The 21,794-nt window shown below is 37.9% G+C and overlaps 1 long non-coding RNA gene across 1 annotated transcript in view; it reads right to left on the bottom strand.

The window, feature by feature from the left end:
• Positions 1 to 21,425, bottom strand: part of LOC113421986 (uncharacterized) — a 42,731-nt gene extending 21,306 nt beyond the window's left edge. The window contains exon 1 of the long non-coding RNA XR_003372230.2: positions 21,107 to 21,425. This is a non-coding gene — a long non-coding RNA (uncharacterized LOC113421986). The remainder of the gene's footprint in view (positions 1 to 21,106) is intronic.
• Positions 21,426 to 21,794: the final 369 nt, after the last annotated feature.

Raw genomic sequence — 21,794 nt, 5'->3', positions numbered from 1 at the left:
AAAAGGGTAGCAGTTATTTTGCCATTTCCAAAATGGCCACAACTGCTATATCAGCCCAAATAAGGCAAAGGCTCTTTTGGCCACAACTACCTGCTGTTTAAGCAGAAGCCACAGGTCTAAAAGGACTCTTAAATTACAGTCCTGCTCCTTCAGGAGGAACATGACTTTGTTCATAGTTAAAATTGGAAAAATTGTGGAGCTGAATGGTTTTTGGATGAACAACTGTTATGTTTTTCTGGGCATGACCATGTTTTATCCTATCCAGCCTCTCACACCCTCCATACATCAAGTCAGGTCTACTGGACTAATTGCCTAACCCAGGGTGGAGACGTATAAGTGGATATAATTCTACTTCACCCCAAACGAATGAATGGGTTCTACTAGCAGTTCATGTAAATGTTAATAGGATGGGAGAGAGGATGAAGCCATGAGGCACTCCACTAGTGTGAGGCTAGGATGCCTCTTGCCCTTTCTAACTATTGAACTGCTCCTTTAGGGTGGAGTAAAACCACTGGCACATAGTAACACAACACCCAACTTTTGCAACTAGTCCCAAAGTGTTCCATTGCCAATACAAAGAAATGTAGCAAAATCAGCGGGACCATACTATCTCCATTCAGAGCCTGTCACAGGTCATCCACAAGAGTGACGAATAAAAGAGTATCTCATCTTTGATCCTTGATGGCAAAAATTGTCCAAAAATTGTCCAACACTGCATTTTTAGGATGGAATTTATGCCATTTCCTTCAATGCAGTTAGTATCATCTACTCATTCTCTCCCCAATTGTACTTGGAAATTGTACTTGAAAGTTGTTTCTCTAATACCCTGTTTCTCCAACAATAGGGCCTCCCCCAATAGGAAGTCCCAGCGTAGTAACAGAAGACTTTCATTTCATAATAAAGAAGGTGTATTGCTGTAAAATAAGGAAATGAACTGACTATTTGAGAAGGGTAGGAAGGAAGAAAAAAAATATAATATCTCCAAAAATACCTCAGTGGGTCTATAGGAGTAAAGTTATTTATGGAAGCAATGCACAATAATACTTTCTATAGACTAGATGTGCCGCAATCTTTATTAACTTTGCTTTCTATAATAGAAGAATTCAAATGAAGAAAGTAAGCTCATATTTGAAAGTCATATTTTGAATAATGTTCTTAAATTAATTATATTATCTTGACTTAGTGCTGTGTTCTCTCTGGGGACTAAAACTGAGAGAAAGTCTTTAAAGCAGGGGGGTTTTTTAAGTTTCAGAGACCCTTCTCAACGAACTCTGATTTGTATCCTCTTCAGGAGGCACAGATCTACAATACTCTCCCTAGAGTTTGCCTTCTGCCTTGCAACTTGAATGTTATCCAAATTATTTGAAATAGCAGGATCAATGAATTGCAGACTAATATAAAACTAGAATAAACAATTTATCAGTGTGATACTATCTTGATTATATCCATTGAGCTGGAAAAAATGTTCCTTGCTACTTATTCTTATGTTGATGAATTACTGTATGATATCAGACATGTGAAGGTAAAGCAATTCTTAGTTGGTGTAGGATTTTAGCAACACCGAGAACAAATCTGCTTTCTTCTGGGACATAATAGAGAAGGCAGATCTTCTAGAAATGATGAGACAGCTTTCTCCTGTTGAGACAAATAAGGAGAATTTTTTTTTCTATTTTTCTTCTTATTTGTCACTCTCATTCTATTTCTTTCTCTTTTTGCTCTCTTTTTCATTCTGCCTCACCCAACCAATCAAGGGACACATTATTCTTGCCAACAGTCTGAATTGATCACTTTTTGAATTGGATGAAAGGCCATTAGTTGCGTAAAATAGATAGGGCTTAGTAAAAGAGATGCTTATTCACAAAAGAAATACAGTATAGCTCAAAACTAAAGGAGGCAGATCACTTCTTTCCTTTCTTGGGGTACCCAGCCAGAAGCTGGTCTTTTTCCTTAACATATCATTGCCCTCAGAGTTTGGCTCTCATTACAAAGTGGTAACTTGATGCTACTTCTTTTCATTCTACCTCTTCCATCTCTGCAGTGTTAAAGGACATCACATGATGGATTTATGAATCTAAATTGAGGTTATTACTATGTCTGCTAATAGAGAACGTTCCTGTGATGAAATTAAGCTTGAAAGACAACTTGTGTTACAGAGGAGTATCTATTTAGCATCTGCCCCAGAGATTTTTGTTCCTTTATTATTTTTAATGCAACTCTGAAACTGTCACTTGATTCTATTGCAGTGGTGGCTAACCTTTTTGGGCTCCTGTATCGAAAATTGTGTGCGCAGATGTGCACGCTCACTCATGTGCCAGCACCCAGAAGGCAATGTGCACAGGCCCCCATGCCCCCTGTGCATGCGTGCGCGATCCCCCCCTGCCACCTTACCTGCACTGGGCACACAAGCACCTCCCAGCTGATTTTTGGCCCATTTGAGGCCTTTTTTGGCCTCCCAGAGACTCAAGGGAAGCCTCTGCAGCCTTTGCAGACTGAAAAATGGGGCTGTTTTGTCACTTCTGGTATTTCCGGAAATACAGGAAGTGACAAAACAGGATTGTTTTTCGGCCTGCAAAGGCTGCAGAGGCTTGCCTCAAGCCTCTGGGAGGCCAAAAAAGGCCTCAAACAGGCCAAAAATCAGCTGGGAGGTGTGCACATGTACAGTGAGGTAAGTTTGGCTGGGGCTCTCATGCCCACACAAATAGTTCTGTGTGTGACCTGTGGCATGCATGCCATAGGTTCGCCATCATGGTTCTATTGCATACAGTTTAGCAACACAGTGACATTTGTACTCAAAAAAAGTGACTTACAATGGTGCTTGCACTTAAAACTTTTGGAACATACACATGACTGCATGTTCAAAATTTGGTTGCCTAGCAACCATCATGTATTTATGACTTGCAGCACCACGGAGTCATGTGATCACCATTTGCAACCCTTCTGGCTTCTAACAAGCAAAGTCAATGGGGGAAGCTGAATTCACAACAATTGCATGATTCAGTTAACAATTGCAGAGATTTGCATAACAAAGGTGGCAAAAAAAGGTTGTAAAATCAGTCCTGACTCACTTAATGCCTGTTTCGCCTAGCAACAGAAATGTTGGTCCCAATTGTGGTCATAAGTCAAGAACTATCTATATATAGAACATAGATTTTAAATGTTATTAGAGGACCTGGAGCATGGTGGCTCATGTGATTTGACAGGCAGTAAGCCTGTGTTTGAGACCTGAATGCTGCTATCGGATGGGGTAAGCTCATGTCATTCACTCCAGCTTCTGCTGGGGACATAAAAGGAGACCCCAACTGGGTGTCTCCCCAGGCAACGATTAGTAACCTTTCAACCCAGAAGCACTTCGATGCTTCCGACACAAGTGCAATGTGATCAGAAGACCTAATTTCTGTACACTGTATCACTCCCAACAGCAGGCAGCTCTAGGACATGCAGGCATGCCAAGAGTTTGCTCATCTTTCACAAATCTTAAGAACTGATATAAATCAGTATTGCTTTTTTGTTTTGCAAGGCAACACATGATGGTTTGCATATAACACTACCCATTATTGAGCAACTTCACAGATTAGGCAAACCAAAAACAAACTATATAGCATTATGGGTTGGTGTGATATATAAACCAGCCATTGCTTCTAATTGACTATCTCAATTTGGTGTCCTCTAGATGTAACTCTGTTCATACTTACTGGCTGGAGTTGAAGTTGTGGTCCTACAATGTGAAAGATGCCAAGTTCAGAAATGCTGGCTTGTAATATAGCTGAATAATGCTATATATGTCTTTGAACTAGTCTGATTAATACCTTGTGCGAATAACATCCTCTAACTTCCAAGCTAATATTTAGAAGGACACACCATTAATTTACACATAATTTAAAATAAAATTCAAGGTAAAGGTAAGAACCTTGAGCCACCTGGTCTTTTAAGTAGAAAGATTTCTAATTGAATGTTAAGATCAAAGTTTAAGTTTATAAGAGAAGAAAACAAGCACAGATAAATAGTTATTATCTGACATCCTTATGAAAATTCATGACCTGCCACTTTATCCGGGACCTTTTAAGAATTCTAATTGTGAAGTATGCAAAACTATTAAACGGCTTGAGTGGAGCACTTCTGTCTCTTGATAAGAAGCGAGTTAAATAATTGTCCTGTTTAACTTGTGCTTGTTAACCTTTAAGGTCAACTAGTTTGAACATACGTTTAATGAAATCTTGGCACCAGAATTTATGATACTGCTGCTGAATGTTAAATTGGACAATTTACATAAGCAGGACATTAACCTTCGGAGTACTAAATAGCATTTTAGCACTTAGCCGCTGGGGACAATAAGGGACATGTTCTATATATTTGTGATTAGCTTGCCTGGAAACTCTCATGATGACCAATTGGCCTACAAAGTTTAGCAGCATAATTAAGTGAATGGACTCAGCCTAAGTAAATTATCACTACTGTGTACAGTATATCATTATAGTCCCAGCAAGGAGGGGGAGGAAAGGATATGAATAATTTAATATTACATTATTAATTTATCAATGCTAAGTGACTGTGAGAAGGCTCTTTGTAATTCGTTGCTTCAAATTTGATATTTGATTTACCGGTGGTATGATTAAACTTGAGCCTATTTAATTTTTTTTTTTATCAGGAATTTATGGTAACTCAGAATTTATGATAGCACTCCCAATTTCCCCTCCTCCAACACACACAACTATGACTGCTGTGTCTACCTTCCGTTCTCAGTAACAGACACAAGTTCTTTTATTTCCATTCAGAATGATAGCAAATATAGCATATTAAACATCCCACAAATTGTAATTAAGTCAGGCTTTTCCATTTAGATGGAAATACCTTGCTTCCCCTGGATGTTAATTTTGCCAGAAAACAAAGCTTTCAAACCTAAAATTCTTCACCTCATAAGGAAGGCCTTGCTCCAATTGAAAAGATAAAGCCAACCTGGTAGGACTCTATATGTTATACACGGCCTTTTCTTTTATACAAAACCAATGCTCAGTGTAGGGTTGTGTGCTATAGATATGTGGCAAGCAGTGGGCAGATTCTACTAACACGGGTCTTGGGTGATAAAAATAGGAGGTCTTATTGTATAAGCCTCTGTACGTTTACATGGAAGTCAGTTATGTTCAATGCATAATGGATAGATAGCCAAGTTTTAGACTTAAGAGGGCTTCATCTTCTGAATATAGCACCCATGTAATTTTGCAATTTAGCCAAGCAATTATCAGCCTATTTACCTAGGACTGAAGCTGCAGTCTTGTGCATATTTCCTTGGGAGAAAATGAAACACTGAGTAGACTCTGGAAAGTATTAAAAAAAGACATTGAAGCTTCACTTCAGAGGATAAAATACAAAAGGGGAGCTCCTTGTGTCAGGGCTCTGGTAGTTACCCCCATTTAAATCATGAGTCTCTACTGGATTTTCCAAAGCTTAAAGAAGATTTATTAGGAGAAGACATGCCGGTACTGCCTGGGTGTAGCCAACTCTGAGACACATCATTCATTGTCACCCTTGACCCTGGTTTTCCCCACTCCCTGGGTGTATCATAATTCATATTCTCCAATGGGACACATCCATAGTCAAGAGTCATCAATCATACTCTCCAGTTAGAATTTTGCGAGGCAGAAAATTCAGTCACCTGGAAACTATCTATGAAAACATTTATGGAATGCAGTTTCAGTTTTGCAAGCTGCTACACTACTCCTCCCTCTCTTTCTGTTGGCATCTCTAAAAGACCAGAGAAATATTTTATGAGTTGACATCTTGTTTCCTATTAATGTCTTCCATCACCAGGAATTCATTGAGTGGTTTTTGAAAAACTCATGCGCTTTTGGCAAGTTGATGAATTGTTTTGGAACCTCTGCCTGAGGTTATATGCATATTTTAGAAAAAAGCTCTCTCAGTGTGGGGCTTCTGAATAATGATTTAAATAGCCTTGATGCATGTCATCTTGGATCTTGTCAGAATAGAATTCCGACTTTCTCAAGAGATGTACCTAGCCTTAAAGAAGTAACTGCATCCCTTCAGTTTTTCTTCAAAATCAATGTATCTCAAAAGAACTTTTGTGGAAATGCTTGTCATAAAATTTCAATGTCACAGAAAGTAATAGCTTGCTCAACTACAGTTTGTTAAATAAAGGACAACTGGACAATAACTAACCAAGTCAATGGTTCAGCATGGCAGAGAGGCAATTTGCCTCAACACATAGTATAATATTAAATCCACTGGTGCCAATATTAAGCCCTCTAATATGGGGACAAGAATCTGCTGATAGAACAGCTAATGGGTGATACTTTGAATGAACTCCTGTTTCTTGAGATGAATAAGAAAGCGTATGAAGTTACTGCTGAAGAATTGAGAATGGTGCAAATTGTACCCTCTCATACCAAGTATGCATCAAATCTTCAAGCACAACCTCAAGCTCCTTCTGCAACCTAACTGGGTCTATCAGACACCTGGGGCATACCTTCAGGAAAGAGGTATTGTGGTTTTGGGGAACATCAACACAAGCCCTTGCCTTTTTTATATATTTGCTATTTTTACTGATTCTTGTAAGCTGCCCTAAATGGCTTCTTGTAAGATTGGAATCCATACACATGTGATTAATAAGTAAATAAAATTTATATTCTATAAATTTATATTCATAATCACAGGAAAGTATCAGTTGGAGACTGCCATCAGAAACCAAACTCTGTCAGGGTTAGTAATGTTTCCAGCCATTTTACTATTTGAGATATTTAACTTCAGTTTCTATATGTAGCTGCTTTCTTCCATATCAGGAGAAAAATATAAGTGAATAACAGCTAATCTAGAAAATGTCTTCTGTCTAGCAAGTGGGTCAAAGACTAAAGCTTCCATCCAATGCAAATAGTAACAAGTCTTGACCTTCAATCATTAAGTTGATTTAGGAACACAACAGAAGAATTCCACAAGGAATTATTAACAGCCACTGAATAAACTGTATAGACCAGTATTTATCAATCTCTGAAATTCTGGGACAACTCCCAGAATTCTCCAGACATCATGTTGACGGCCACACATCTTAATGTTGATGAGGCTAAGAAACAATTGATACAGATTATCCAAACAGTCACTGCTGTTCAGAAGCAGAAGAATCGGGTCTGGATAAGTATATCTAACTTAAATGAAAGAGAACAAGAAGGCCAGGACTTACTCCCTGGTTATTGGGTTTATGGCAAAAATCACTGCTGGGGAAGGAGATTCCATAGCTGAAATGCTCTTTTCAGTGCCTGCTGCTCTTCTTTAGCCATAAAAGAAGCCAATGTGGTTATAGGAGCCCGATGAAACCCTATCAGTCACTGTCTGAGCAACACAAAATAAACCTTGGGAGATAATTTATGTGCTGCTGTCTGGATGTGATAGATCACGCAGTGGCAGAGCAAGTGCTTTAGCCCAGCAGCAAGTGTGGATGTGAACCAGCCCAATATCAACAAGGCCACTTGCTGAGGCCATGAAAAGGAGCGGGAGGGAAGATGTTTCTAGATGAGTCTGATATACTTTTTACAAAAGCTCAGCAAATGAAGCTGAACATAGGATGCTGAAAGTATCCATATTTCTTGCTTACTTTTAAAGCACAGCTATTGAGAGTTGGATCTTGTTTTTTCTACTGTTGCTTTTCCCAGTGAGGTTTATAGTTCTTATGTTCACAACAGTTTGAATCCAAATGTTTATTTTTAACACCCTTTTATCTCAGTTCTATACCATCATTACTATCAAAACAGCATACCAGTACATGGAGCGCATACAATGGAGGAAGATTTCACATTGCACTAGAAGTGGTGAGATCAACATTTTCCCCTTCCTTTCTCTGTATTATTGAAGATGTGCATACTACAGTTTTCAACATCCATTTTGCCCATAACTGCCTTCCCCAAATGCAAACAAAGTCTAGAGGTTTTGTCATATTCTACTCAAGAGCACTCTAACGTGTAATGCTGGTGGCTGCATGCAGCAGATGCCAATCCCTTTAATAGAAACTGATGAGATAAACTTTGTCAAATTATGGTGGTGTTCACATAGCCTGCTTAATACGATTACTGACTGGTCCAGTGTTCAGTGTGTTTACAATACTTTGCAACATAAATTCACCAAATGTCCTAGGTGACAAACACTAGCCCACCAAGAAAAGACAAAACCAATACAGGCAATCCTCAATTTACAACAGTTCATTCAGTTCAAAGTTACAATGGCACTGAAAAAAGTGATTTATGACCATTTTTCACACTTATGACCATTGCAGAATCCTCATGGTCACATGATCAAAATTTGAATACTTGGCAACTGTACATATGTACAAGGGCCGCAGTATCCCGGTGTTATGTGATCAGCTTTTTTTTGCAACTTTCTGACAAGCAAAATCAATGAGAAGCTAGTTTCCCTTGACAACCGGATTACTAATTTAAAAACTGCAATGATTCACTTAACAACTGTGGCAAGAAAGGTCGTAAAATGGGACAAAACTCACTTAATAAATGTCTCACTTAACAACATAAATTTTGGGCTCAATTGTGGTTGTAAGCTGAGCACTAGCTGTAAATCCAGAGATCTAATTCTATTTAATACTTTGTTGGCAGATAGAGAATTGGAAGGATCATCATAGCGTGTAGCAATAGCAATAGACTTATATATTGCTTCACAGTGCTTTACAGCCCTCTCTAAGCAGCTTACAGGGTCAGCATATTGCCCCCAACAATTTGGGTCCTCATTTTACCAACCTCGGAAGGATGGAAGGCTGAGTCAACCTTGAGCCGGTGAGATTTGAACTGCCAAATTGCAGGCAGCTGGCAGGCAGCAGAAGTAGCCTGCAGTACTGCATTCTAACCACAGCGCCACCACAGTGTAAGCTGGCTTTATAGCCAAGTTTCAGCCCCATGGGGACAGAATGAAGCCTATCTTACTTCAGTGAGGATGTAGTTTTTCCTTGACTGAGGGATTTGCCTGACTTTCCCAGGTGCTACACCCAAACACACACACACACACAAAACACACACACACACACTTATAAAATTTATGTCATTTGAATTGTGTTTAAGAAAAATTAGAAGAAAATCCACTAAAAAGAGTAGTTTGTTCCATATCATATTAAATAATATTTGTTGAACCATGGTTTATTCAATAAATCGCACTTGGCTGAGTTTAGTGAAAAATCTTACAGAAATGCAGCTCCTTCAAGAATTAGAGGTCGAAATATATGATAGCTTGTATTTAAAGGAGGGAAATAAAAAAAAAGAACTGAAGGCCAAGTTCAGAATAACAAGTCCAAGCAGCAATGGAGAAAAGAAGCCTCAATTTTATAGTGAAGCCAGAATTGAAAAACAGAAAACAGCCAAATGCCTAAATATTGTTCTTTTTTCCCCCCAAAGAAATTGATGAGAAATAGATGGAAGGAGTGCTTAATGACTGGTAGCCTCACTTAATTCTCTTAAGAATCATGCTGTTTTGTATAATAATGATGGACTCAATTCTTTGCTTGCGGACATTTAATTACGTTATAAAATTCACAAGGGAAGAAGAAAGCTTGTTCATTTCTTTTTCTCTTCCCCTGCCTTTGCCTGCCTTTTGTCCCAGCCTATCAATTAACTCATTTTTATATTTGCTACAATGGAACCAAGTGGTGTGAGTACTTACTCTGATCTGATATAGAGATTATTGACTGAAATTATCCAGCATTGTACTAAAAGGTGTTTAAAAGTTGAGGAAGCAAGTCTGTTTTTTTCAAGTTTGCAACCTCCAAATAGTGGGCACTGTGTAAGTTAAATTCTATATATTTCACAATCATTAGAGAGTCTGGAAAAGATACAATTATTGACATCAGATGAAACTGCTAGATCAAATTAGGCATGCCAAAGATGCTGATATAAATCATGTTCACCCTTGCCATTATTTGCTATGTAAGTTCATGCCTCTATCTGCAAAATTGGGTGGGTGGGTCAGAAATTGCTAAAAGTGGAGCTGGTTTGAACCCAAAAGTCATGTGTCAGACTTCTACCATTTGAGCAAGTGATGCTGTTAAACAAGATACATTATCTGTACAACATGGCTCTATTTTTCTACTTTGTTGTTGATGTCATTGCAGTACATTGGTGCCTTCAATCAGCTGTCAATGGGAGTCCAAGGTGCAGTACAATTTGAAAAGAGTTATTCCATGTCAGTTGTGCTTCCTTTCTCCACTTTCCTTTTTTAAAATATGAAAAAAGGGGAAAAGTGAAAGAAAGAAGAAAAATAAAGAAGTGATTTCCAATTTTCTTTTACAGCAGTTACAAGTATAAATATATCATAGCTACTTACTTTATGATTGCAGCTTTCTTTACATTTTCTCTATTATTTTTCTTCTAATCCTCAAAATTACATATTATAACACCATTTTTTCAATTTTCTTTCTCTAGGTTCAAAGTTGTTCTTCATTTGAGACACTCTGCAAAAGTTTTGTTTTCAACAAAACAATAAATAAATGTGTTGGGATGCAGCATATTAGTTATACAGAACTTTTCTAAGTGAAATAATAATAAAAATAAAAGCAGTGTATTAAAAGGATGTATTCAGCCATATTTCACATATGCAGCAAATTAGTAAATATTGTATGAAGAGCTATGTTGTATCAGACCAGGTAGGCATTTTAGTCTTATCATCTTATAATACACAAAGCATCTATGGAGAGTCCCTCAGGTGCTACTGAAAGTAGAAATTCTTTACTGCTCTTGTTCCTGAACAACTGATATTTGGGATGCTGCACACGCAAAAGAGGAACTCACAGAGGAGGGTATCAGCTATGATTTCCAGTTCTGGCCTTGCCAAATTTCAGGCAGCAACAGAGGGAAACAATTCTGCTTATCATCCAGCTCCAAAAATGATGAGCTCAATCATTGTTGAAAAGTAACTGCAGTTGCTTAACCTGAGATGTTTCTGCCTGTTGATTTAATTTTATGGCTTTGCATTTTTCCAATCAGCTTGTGTTGGTTCTTCAGTTTAGTTATTCCAGAACTATCGGAACAAAGGCCACACATTCCTCTTTTTCATGAGTAACAATTTGGGACTCATATACACATACTTTTCTGCTAAATGTAAAGGCAGGAGTTCATCAGTTATGTTAGAAACGGAATGGTACACATTAGTTTTCTGCATCAAACAGTGCAGTTGTGATGATCTCTGTAAGGTTTTCCAGTCAGAAAACCCAGGAGATTTTCCATAGAGATTAGTAAATAAAAACTTTATTATTACAACTCTGGTATAAACAAAAATGTGATGTACAATTTAGCAGACGCTTTCATGTGCCAAAGCTGAACAGACAAAAATAGAAAAATAAAGAAAATTGTTATGTAAAACCTGAATTGGAGCTACTTTAAAAATATGAGCAGTTTTCAAACTACACATACATATCTAACTGCTTTTGTGAGTCTAATCGACAGCTCTTTTCCTGTGTCATAAGGAAACTGATGATTCCTATTTAACCATGACTAATAAAAATGGTCCAGTACCCTTCTGCTCAATTAGCACTCTTCTTTAACTGCCATGTTAACTGGCTTAGGATAAGAATGCCAACATCGGGGAACAAAACATTAAAATTCCCTCTTTCCTCCATTTTGAAGAGTTCATTCATTGAAGAAAAAAATATTTTTTTTAATTTATTGAACACTAGCAAGTAGGGAAATGACAGACTAATATATCTTCGTATATTGATGATGATGCAGTGGTGGGTTTCAAATTTTTTTACTACCAGTTCTGTGGGCATGGCTTGGTGGGCATGGCAGGGGAAGGATACTGTAAAATCTCCATTCCCACCTCACCCCACTAACCTGTTTTTCAGCTCCGTTCTCCTGTGCAGGGCAACAAAAAAGACTCAGCCGATCAACTGGGAGAACCGATAGCGGAAATTTTGAGTAGTTTGGAGAACCGGCAAATACCACCTTTGACTGGAGATTTTACAGTATCCTTCCCCTGTCATGCCCACCAAGCCATGCCTACAGAACCAGTAGTAAAAAATTTTTGAATCCCATCACTGGGCAGGGCCAGTCAGGGGTGGTATTTGCTGGTTCTCCAAACTACTCAAAATTTCCGCTACCGGTTCTCCAGAACTGGTCAGAACCTGCTAAATACTACCTCTGTGATGATGTTGAGGTAAAGGTTGGTGGCCAGATATTGAGCCCAGACTTTCAAAGCTTTTCTGGACAAAGAGAAGCCATGAGATTGCAGCAATAATTGTATGCCCTGATTTTAGATAAAGAACAAATTGTATACATTTCTACTTTGGCTCTAATTGCAGCAGCTGAGCTCCTTTAATACTTTAATAATATGAGCCAACAATGCATTTAAAGTTTATGTAGATTTTTAAAAATGCTATGTTAGCAGTGCCTTGTTAAGAATATGGAATTGATGAAAACTCAAACTGTGTCCAAAAATACCTTTATTTAGTATAAGAAACATTTTATAGAAAAGAAATGGTATGCAAAAAGAATGGATGACATGCCAAATGAAAATGCAGAATTATTATTAGTGCAGAAACATGGAGAACTTAAAATGAACCCAGAAGAACAATTGACTGCAGAGGGATTTAGTTTTCAATGGTTTTCATATTCACAATTCAGAGAAAGTTTTAACATAAGTAGAAGGATAATTGGAATTGAATAGCATTTAACTGTATGCAGAACGTTGGAGAAATACCATTGTAGGAATGGATGGCAGAATTTCTGAAAATGATAAAACTGAGCACTGTTTGATAAGGAATAAAACAACATGTGGTTTTATAACAGTTTGGACCTTTTGGTGAAAATGGAAAATAATGAAATGGCAATTTTTGGATTTGCTATTTAAAAAGGTGAATATGAAATAGAAGCAAATCAGAGGTGGTATTCAGCAAGTTTTAACCAGTTCTGGAGAACCGGTAGCGGAAATTTTGAGTAGTTGGAGAACTGGCAAATACCACCTCTGACTGGAGATTTTACAGTATCCTTCCCCTGCCATGCCCACCAAACCACACCCACAGAACCACTAGTAAAAACATTTGAATCCCACCACTGAAGCAAACTATGTGATATAAACATACAAAGGGAGGAGGGATAATATGTTGATTTATAACTGCTGTAAATAAGATTGGAAGTTGCTTCTTTATCTTTTTCTAATTTTTATTTGTATTGTTTTTCATACTTTTTATTTTTTTCTTTTTCTTAACTTTCCTTTATATATGTTCAATAATTTTATCTTCAATAAGTTATGTTTAAAAAAATATACCAGGTTGGGTGAAAATGAAATGTTTAAAATTGTATTTAATCTCCTGCTTGGTTGAAGCTAGTATGGCAGGATAGCCTGTTTCTGGTACTAGATAGACCTACCTATTTTGTAAACAAGAGACAGATGACACAGATATTCAAGGCAGGGAAATGAACAGACTTAAAAAGGCAGGAGAAAGAGGCTTGGGGTTGAAATCTTAGGATCGTGAATGAACAAATGAGTGGCAGGTTTCATGCATATCACAAACATTCACAACCACTGCCTCCCCCCCCCCCAGAGTGATAAACTGAATTATGATGTCATGATGGATGCAACCTTAGAACTTGTCTATGTATCACAACACAAGTAAAAAAGGCCTGGAGTTATCATGACATTACAATGCACGTTTTGCTTCCCTCCTTCCTCTGCCCCATTTTGAGGACATGCATTCAAATTAACTGCCTCTTTATGTGCCTAATTTCATAATTATTTTCAATAAACTATTTATCATACCTTCCTATATTTTCTTAGGACTACAGAGTGAAGAGAATTTCACAGCTGTGCCTAGTGAAAAGCCTTAGCAATTATCCTTTCCTAAACATAGGCTTTCTCCAAGAAGTTTTTCCCCCTCCCTAGAGATGTTTACATACATATGTATATATGTGTATGAGAGTGTATATTTGTATATCTGTATTTATTTCTTCAACTGTTTTGTCAAATCAATCACCGTAACGGGTATCTATTTTTTTTCCACAACTGCCTAGGGCTAAATAGAGCAAATGACAAAACACTTTCAGGTTGTCATGTGTTAATGCTAAATGCCTTACAGGCTGCACTGTTATTTTGTTTCATCTGTTTGCCTAATGTTTTTCCCAAGTTGTTATGTACTGGTGTATTAAAGAAGCCTTCAAGACAGTTCTGTCAACAATGTAGTGAAATGTTTCTCATTAGTGAAGTAGAGCTGTCACATGAGTGTAATTTATATATTGACTTGAAAAGGCTACAGACAAACTTGGCGCACAATCTGGGGGTTCTTCTAGACTCCCAATCCTGCTGAAAGATCAGAAGGCACAGCTATATACCCATAGCTATATATCTTCAGGAGGTATATAGGTTGCACCCATTCCTCAACCGAGAGGCCCGTAATTATGTTTTGCTGTCCTTACCACCATGAGGTAGGCCTTAATAGTGGCTCTAGCGTGTGTCGAGTCATCTTGGCTTTTCTTCTTTTACCAGTGCAACACAATGCATTGTGTCACGCATAAAGATCTCACATGTATATATTTTGCATTATGTACTTGCAATTGAGAATCAGTTAAGACTTCTCAAAAACAGGTACGTGGTGATATCAATCATCTTTAATGTGCCTGTCTGTTGCTGAGAACTATTTTTCCTTATGTACAAAGAACAATAGAGTTGGAAGGGATCTTGGATTAGAAGCGTCTTCTAATCTAACCCCTGCTCAAGCAGGAAACCCTATATGATTTCAGACAATTGGTTGTCCATTTCTTTTGAAAGGCTCCAGTGATGGGGCACACACAACTTCTGAAGGCAAGTTCTAGGTTGCTTCTCTCCTTGGTTAGGTTCTGTGCTGTCCAGACAGTATATAGGTAATTGGGAATTAAGATAGTTAAGTTAGAATTGGGAGCTGTCCTCATGGTAAATGTAGTTAACGCATCATGGGAAATGTAGTTCATGTCATGTGGTCACATCTGTAATCCTGATTGGTCACTGAATTGATGCTTGGTTGGGTTGGGGGAGTTTCCTTTACTCTTGCTTGGACCCCAGCACCGTGCTGGTGTTTCACCCTTTGCTCCAGCATTATGGGATGAAAGATCACTATAATTTTACACTATGAAGTCAGCTGTGCAACGAGTTGGACATTAGATAAATCTCGATGTAACTGTGAGTTATATTTGAGGATTCCTTATGATCCAATAAAGAAACTTTGTATGGAAACCCTTGTAGAGTTTAATCTGACTGTCCTTATATTCAGCCAGCAATTAAAAGACAGAACAGGTTCTATCCATTGTTTCTTGTCTTTTGGTGCTTTGGAAGATAATTTGAGCTCCTTGTCTCTGTAGAAGCCCCACAAATATTGGAACACTGCTATCATGTCTCTCTTAATCCTTCTTTTCATTAAACTAGACACCCAATTCCTATAATTGTTCTTTGAATGTTTAGGCTCCAGCCGCCTAATCATTCTTGTTGCTCTTCTCTGCACTCTTTCCAGAATCTCAACATCTTTTTATATTGTGGTGAGCAGAACTGGATACAATATTCCAAGTGTGGTCTTACTAAGGCTTGGGAAAGAGGTACGAGCACTGCATATGATCTTGATTCTACCCTTCTAGTAAAGTAGCCTATAATTGCTTAGGTTCCAAAATGTGTATTTTGGAAGGTTTGTTAAAGACTTTGTATTAGAATTACAAATGAAATCTTCAAAAGACTAGGGCTCAGGTGTGTTTTGACGGAGACAGTTAAGTGCAACACACACCCTGAATCCAATAAAAACAACAGTGTTGTTTGTGTCCATTGCAATATCACTTGCCCAGACAAGCAGCAGGTCTAGTTAATATTTTCCAGAAATAAACTGCAGCTCTTTCAAAAAGGCATGAAATATTTGCACTGAGGGATTTTTACTCTGACATCTGCTGGGGGAAAAAAGTCTGCAAATATGTTTCAGGATATTCCTGACTTCTTGACAACTTACTCCCTCAGAAGATGCAAAATGATCAATTATCCTTCGATTGATATAAAGCAGTTGGGGAAACGTAACTGTTGAAATATAGTTAGCAGGGATATTGATGAAGAATGATCCAGTAATGCTCATTCCTTTGATATTGAAATGCATATCTTGGACTTTAAGAAAGCAGATTTTAATAAAATAAACACAGTTGCCAACACTACTAATATACTTCTCCAAAACTGGACATGAAAAAAGCAAAGATTCTTGTGTAAAGCAAATTACTTTATCATCACTATACAAAAGGTGATATACTGCCCTCAATTTCAGGAAAAATAATTTCCATTCCATTGATTTTGCTTTCCCAAGGTATGATCATAGACAGGTTTAAGATCATGGAAATCCAACAGGTTTTTTTTTAATGGAGAATATCCATGATTGTTTATATTTAAAAAGTGAGGTATGTGGGGTTAAGTACAGAGAGCAATATTGAAATAAAATGTGTTAATTTTTCAATACATCAATCATACATCTATTTATATTTTTTTGTATTAAGGATTTTGATTGTAACTGTAAAATCTAATACAGACTAAATTTAAAGAAAGAGGAGAAAAGAGAAAGGAATAAAAAGTGCAAGGAAAAAAGGAATAAAATTGAAATAAATAAGAAAGAAAGAAAGAAAGAAAGGAAGGAAGAAAGAAAGAAAGAAAGAAAGAAGAAAGAAAGAAAGAAAGAAAGAAAGAAAGAAAGAAAGAAAGAAAGAAAGAAAGAAAGAAAGAAAGAAAAATGAGAGAGAGAGAGAAAGAAAAATCTTTATCTTTATAGTTGTCCCTCCTATATTCTCCATACACTGCATTCTAATTCTTTCTTGAGGGGTCACATTCCATAATTGAGGTATTAACATCACAAAGAATTAACAACACAAAGAATCCACAAGGTGGCTCCCTCTGCAAATGTTAGTCTACTGGCAGAATTCTAGCTTCAGGTGGAAACTGAGCATGCATTATGTTCTTGCCAGCAGCGCAACAGGTTTCCTGTGCAGTAAAATAACTTCTGAGTCTCTCCTCAAAGCAACACCAAATCCACCAAGACTGCTTTTGTTTAAATGAACTGTACCAATTCATTTTCTCCAAAATCCAACAGAAATATACTATATGCCATTTGAACTGATGGAATAGAAAAAGTAGATTAAGATTTTAAGATTAAGATCATATGCCACTTTTAATCAGATCAGTCATATTAATATCAGTCATATTAATGTTGCATGCCAAATTTCAAATTAGTTTTACCTTGCTTGGAATAAGCAGGCGACTGAATTGCATTTTACATATATACTGTCAATTGAATTGTGCTCTACACAGTACACATATCAGATAATCAGGAATCAGATAATATATAGATTAGAACAGGGCTGTCAAACTGGCGTCCTGTGAGCCGTATGCATCATGCACTGGCCACGTCCCCACCCAGTTTAGCAAAGGAGGAAAAATCCTGATACGTCATGTGACGCTGCCATGATGACACCCCTGGATTAGAGCATTCATCGCAATTGTTGCAGAACAGCAGAGAGAGAGAGAGAGAGAGAGAGAGAGAGGGAGGGAGGGAGGGAGGGAGGGAGGGATATGTATGTATGTATGTATGTATGTATGTATGTATGTATGTATGTATGGTATTCAGCTTTGTTCGGGTATTTTCCCACATCATTATAGTTGTGCTTTTAAAGTTGTAGCAACGTTTCGGCAGAATCTCATCTGCCATCATCAGGCTTCTATATTGTGTTCGTCTGTGAGTCAGACTTTTACAGTTGTTTCAGTTTTAAATTTTTCTTTCTGTTTTGAAGGCAGTCTTGATGTGATGCCTGTGTAGTATCTTACTGATTTTATCTGTAGCACCTCTTATGTTCTGTCAAAACAGACAGAAAAATAGCAGCCATCCTTAGAAACCCCAAAGATAAAATTGACCTGGAAAACCAAGGCATACATGAAGTCCCCTGTGCATCATGCCCGGCCACATACATTGGACAGGCCAATAGAAGAATAAGTACCCGCCTGGATGAACACAAAAATGCAGTAAAAAAGCTGGAACACACTTCCTCACTAGTCCAACACATGAAAGCCACAAGTCATAGCATCAACTTCAATGGCACCAAAACCCTAGCCACTATAGAAAACCCCAGCCACAGAATTATCAGAGAAGCCATAGAGATTGAAAAAAGACCTGAAAGCATGAATAGAAGAGATGATTCCACCAGACTGTCAATTATTTGGAAGCCTGCACTCACAAACAAAAAAATCTCCACACCACAAGCCAGGCAAACACCTGGGCACAAACAGATCCCCCTGATACCTCCAGCTCAAACACACCCCAACCAGGCACCCAGATGAAACCTAGCTTCCTAACAAATGATAGCCATCCATTTACTTGGAGCCAAGCTGCACTAAAAGCCTTCAATACAGGAACACAATGTTGCCAGCCTACCAAGACAAAAAAAGCGCCACAAAATAGACAGAAGATATTAGAAACACCAATCAAGCAGAACACAGCAAACTCCAAGACCAATAAACACAGACCAAGACTCCCAACCAATCAGGATGAAGAAAAAACCATTCTGGCACAGCAGTAGGCTAGCCCCAAATTTAAAACTGAAACAACTGTAAAAGTCTGACGCACAAATGAACACAATACAGAAGCCTGATGATGGCAGATGAGATTCTGCCGAAACGTTGCTACAACTTTAAAAGCACAACTATAATGACGTGGGAAAATACCTGAACAAAGCTGAATACCATACATGTAAGTACCTGCGAAAACTTAAGAATATATATATATATATATCTCATCATCATCTTCATCCTCCTCCTTTCCTGCTTTTAAATCACTACTGACAATTCCAGGCAGTTTCCTGCCCATGTTTTATTCAGCTAGGGCCAAGAGAGAGTTACTGGACCAAGATCACTGAACTGGCTTTGCCTCTAAGGCTGCACTAGATCTCACATCTTATTATTCCAAAGTTGATGCTTTTAACTAGGGATGTCCAAATTTGGCAACTTTAAGATGTGGCTGGCTGAGGAATTCCAGGAGTTGAATTCATCTTAAAGTTGCTAAGTTTGGAGATCCCTGCCTTTAACCATAATTCCAAATGGACTATCCTACATTACTTTTCATAAATGCAGAAATGACTATATTGTTGAAGAATATTTAATTACTGCCAATTCCCTTTCATTTTTTTCCCCTTTGGACACAATCTGCGTCTACAAGTCATATTTATGAAGCGGGTCTTAGCAGAGAAAGAGGCAAACAGCCACCATATTAAATTTTCACTAAAATACTAATATTTTCATGCTAATTAAGGAACCAAAATATACTGTTGGCTTATGACTTTTCATTGCTAGTAGGCTGTTAATATTGACATATTAAAAGTGTTTCATAATGCTAAACATGTATATTATGATACCTACTGTAATAATTTAATCTTCATGTTATTTTAGCACAGTATTCAACCATATATATATATATTTTAAAAATGGGTTTCAATTGATTCTAAATTCCTTTTTCAATGACATGTGAAAATTCAACTTAGAAACACAGAAGATGGCATACAGTAATAAGTTTCACTCAAAATAATTATGACAGTAATTTGAATAAAATACAGATTTTGCAAGCTGTAAAGCACATCATTAGAACATATCCTGGCCTAAGGTTTGGTTCACAAACTACGGTACTCAAACCAAGTCATTAAATCTATCTAAAAGGGCCTCATTTGAGAGGCAATAAAATTTTTAATCATTTTATTATTAAAAGAGTGTTTAATATGTAGCTAATTAAATGCCAAAGGCAGGTTATCTGAGTTTAACCTTCAAAAAGAAAATGATGTATCAAAGTCTGCCTCTGGCATCATGGGATAGAAATGTCATCCTCATAATCACTGCGTGACAACTAGCTAGTGGCCTTTTCTAGAGGTAGAGTTAAATTACCTGATTAAATTAATAGACATTTAGATGTTTTAGGAACTGTACAGACCTATACTAAATGAAAATTAGGTCCATTACATTTTCTGAGTGGGCTAGATAGACCCTAAAATAAAACACGTATGCCATTGTCCACATTTCTTAGATTAAGCAATTAAAAGCCCTTTCTAAAAAGCGACTCATTTTCCATAATGTGCAGACAACTAGTTTTGCCCTAATGATCACAAATATGTTTTTATCTTCCTGGTTTTCCTGTTCCTGGTTCTCTTGTAAGAAATAAGAAATGGTTTGTCTTCCCTCTAAGTTACATTTCGCACTGAGATTTTTACAGCTTTTTGTGATGACTAAGATAAAAGAAGCCAGATCCACTGCTAAATCTCTGAAGGATATGCATACAGTAAGACCAGTCTAAGATGTTTAGAAGTTTAATCTGGTAACAGCCAAAGAAAGCCACAAGTCAAAATAAAAAAATTATCTTCTATAGCTGGCCTTGTGCCAAAGTTTATGTCTTTCATGTATCACAACTCCAGAAAATGACAAAAGACCCCCTTTTGCCTAAAAGTTGCATGCGCTAATTCTTCTACAGTGAGATAAATGTAGACATACTGTATATATCTCATTCTGATGGGGAAGACTATGAGCAAGTATACATGTACTCAGGTAAACAGGTACTCAGTCTGTTGTCTCAGAGCTGCTTAAAAGCAATGCCAGTTTCCCTTTTCCATCTTCTTAGGGTCCTTGTCATTACAGTATATTGATCTTTGACCAATTATCACGTCTTCCAAATAGAGACAGTGCTATGGTGATCTGTGGATAATACACAGATCAGGCTGGAAGAAAATATTTGGATATATACATATTTACATTTTCCTTTTTTCCCTCTGAAAAACAAGATTTAAGCAGTACTAACACTTAAGATACACAATATGCAAAACATAAAATATATCGTGGAGAATATGTTTTGTAATGTGTGCAACATAATCAGATGTGCCTGTGATTTATAAATATATTAATTTTTAAAAGTTGGGACACCAGTTGCAATAGAGGTCACTTTCAAAGGAAGAGAAAATGTCCTCTAATAATTTTTCAGAAAGAGGCCTGTCTTCTGTAAAGGAGGTACCTGTAACTGCCTTCTTAGGATTATTGGATGCTGGATATAAGGCCCTAAAAGCCACTACTTAAGCCTTTTCTCTAAATGACATGAATTGCAACCTACCTGAATTTGGGGAAGCTGACATTTATGGTCCCACTGAAACCACCCCATTCCCCCTGGAGCCAAGCCATTTGCGCTGGAGAGCAAAGCCGGTCCGCAGCTGCTGATTTACATGGCGGCCTTAAGAGAAGGAGAGGCCGGCGAGCCGCAGCTCAAGGCGCCCAGGGAGAACAAAAAAAAGTTCAAAGATAAATCCTCTTCAAATAATTTTTATTAGCCCTTGGGATAAAAGTCACCCCTGACAGGGATGATTTAACAGTAACTAGAGGCAGAAAGGAAGCTCCCTAAGAACTGGTGAAAACGTTCTTTTTCCTCTTCCCTCCCAGAGTTCTTTCTGGTTCACTTTTGACACTCCGCGTGGAGCACCGGCGGTCAAAAGGGGATTTCACAGGCCGCTTTACTCTCGGAGTATATCCCTCGTGAGGGCGCGTCACCTCTTCCCGGAAGAGAAAACCCGGCGCCCCGACGAATTATCTGAAGTAATATAATAGCTGGCAGGAGAATAAATATCTCCTGAGGAAGAGGAAGGAGGCCAGTTTTCTGTGCTGCCGCTGCCCCTGCAGGCAGGCCTTTCTGGTCGCAGCATCCCTTTGCCGGATGGTTCCCGCACCTCGCAGTATATCGCGTAATTAAGGAGGAACCGGGATTCCTCTGTCTGCCGAGAAGCCGCGAAGCGCTCGGCATCTCACCC

Source organism: Notechis scutatus, chromosome 1, assembly GCF_049901735.1.
Source record: "Notechis scutatus isolate UNSWTSFEM ecotype Mainland chromosome 1, rNotScu1.2, whole genome shotgun sequence".
NCBI lineage: Eukaryota > Metazoa > Chordata > Lepidosauria > Squamata > Elapidae > Notechis > Notechis scutatus.
This window is presented reverse-complemented; position numbering and strand designations above follow the sequence as displayed.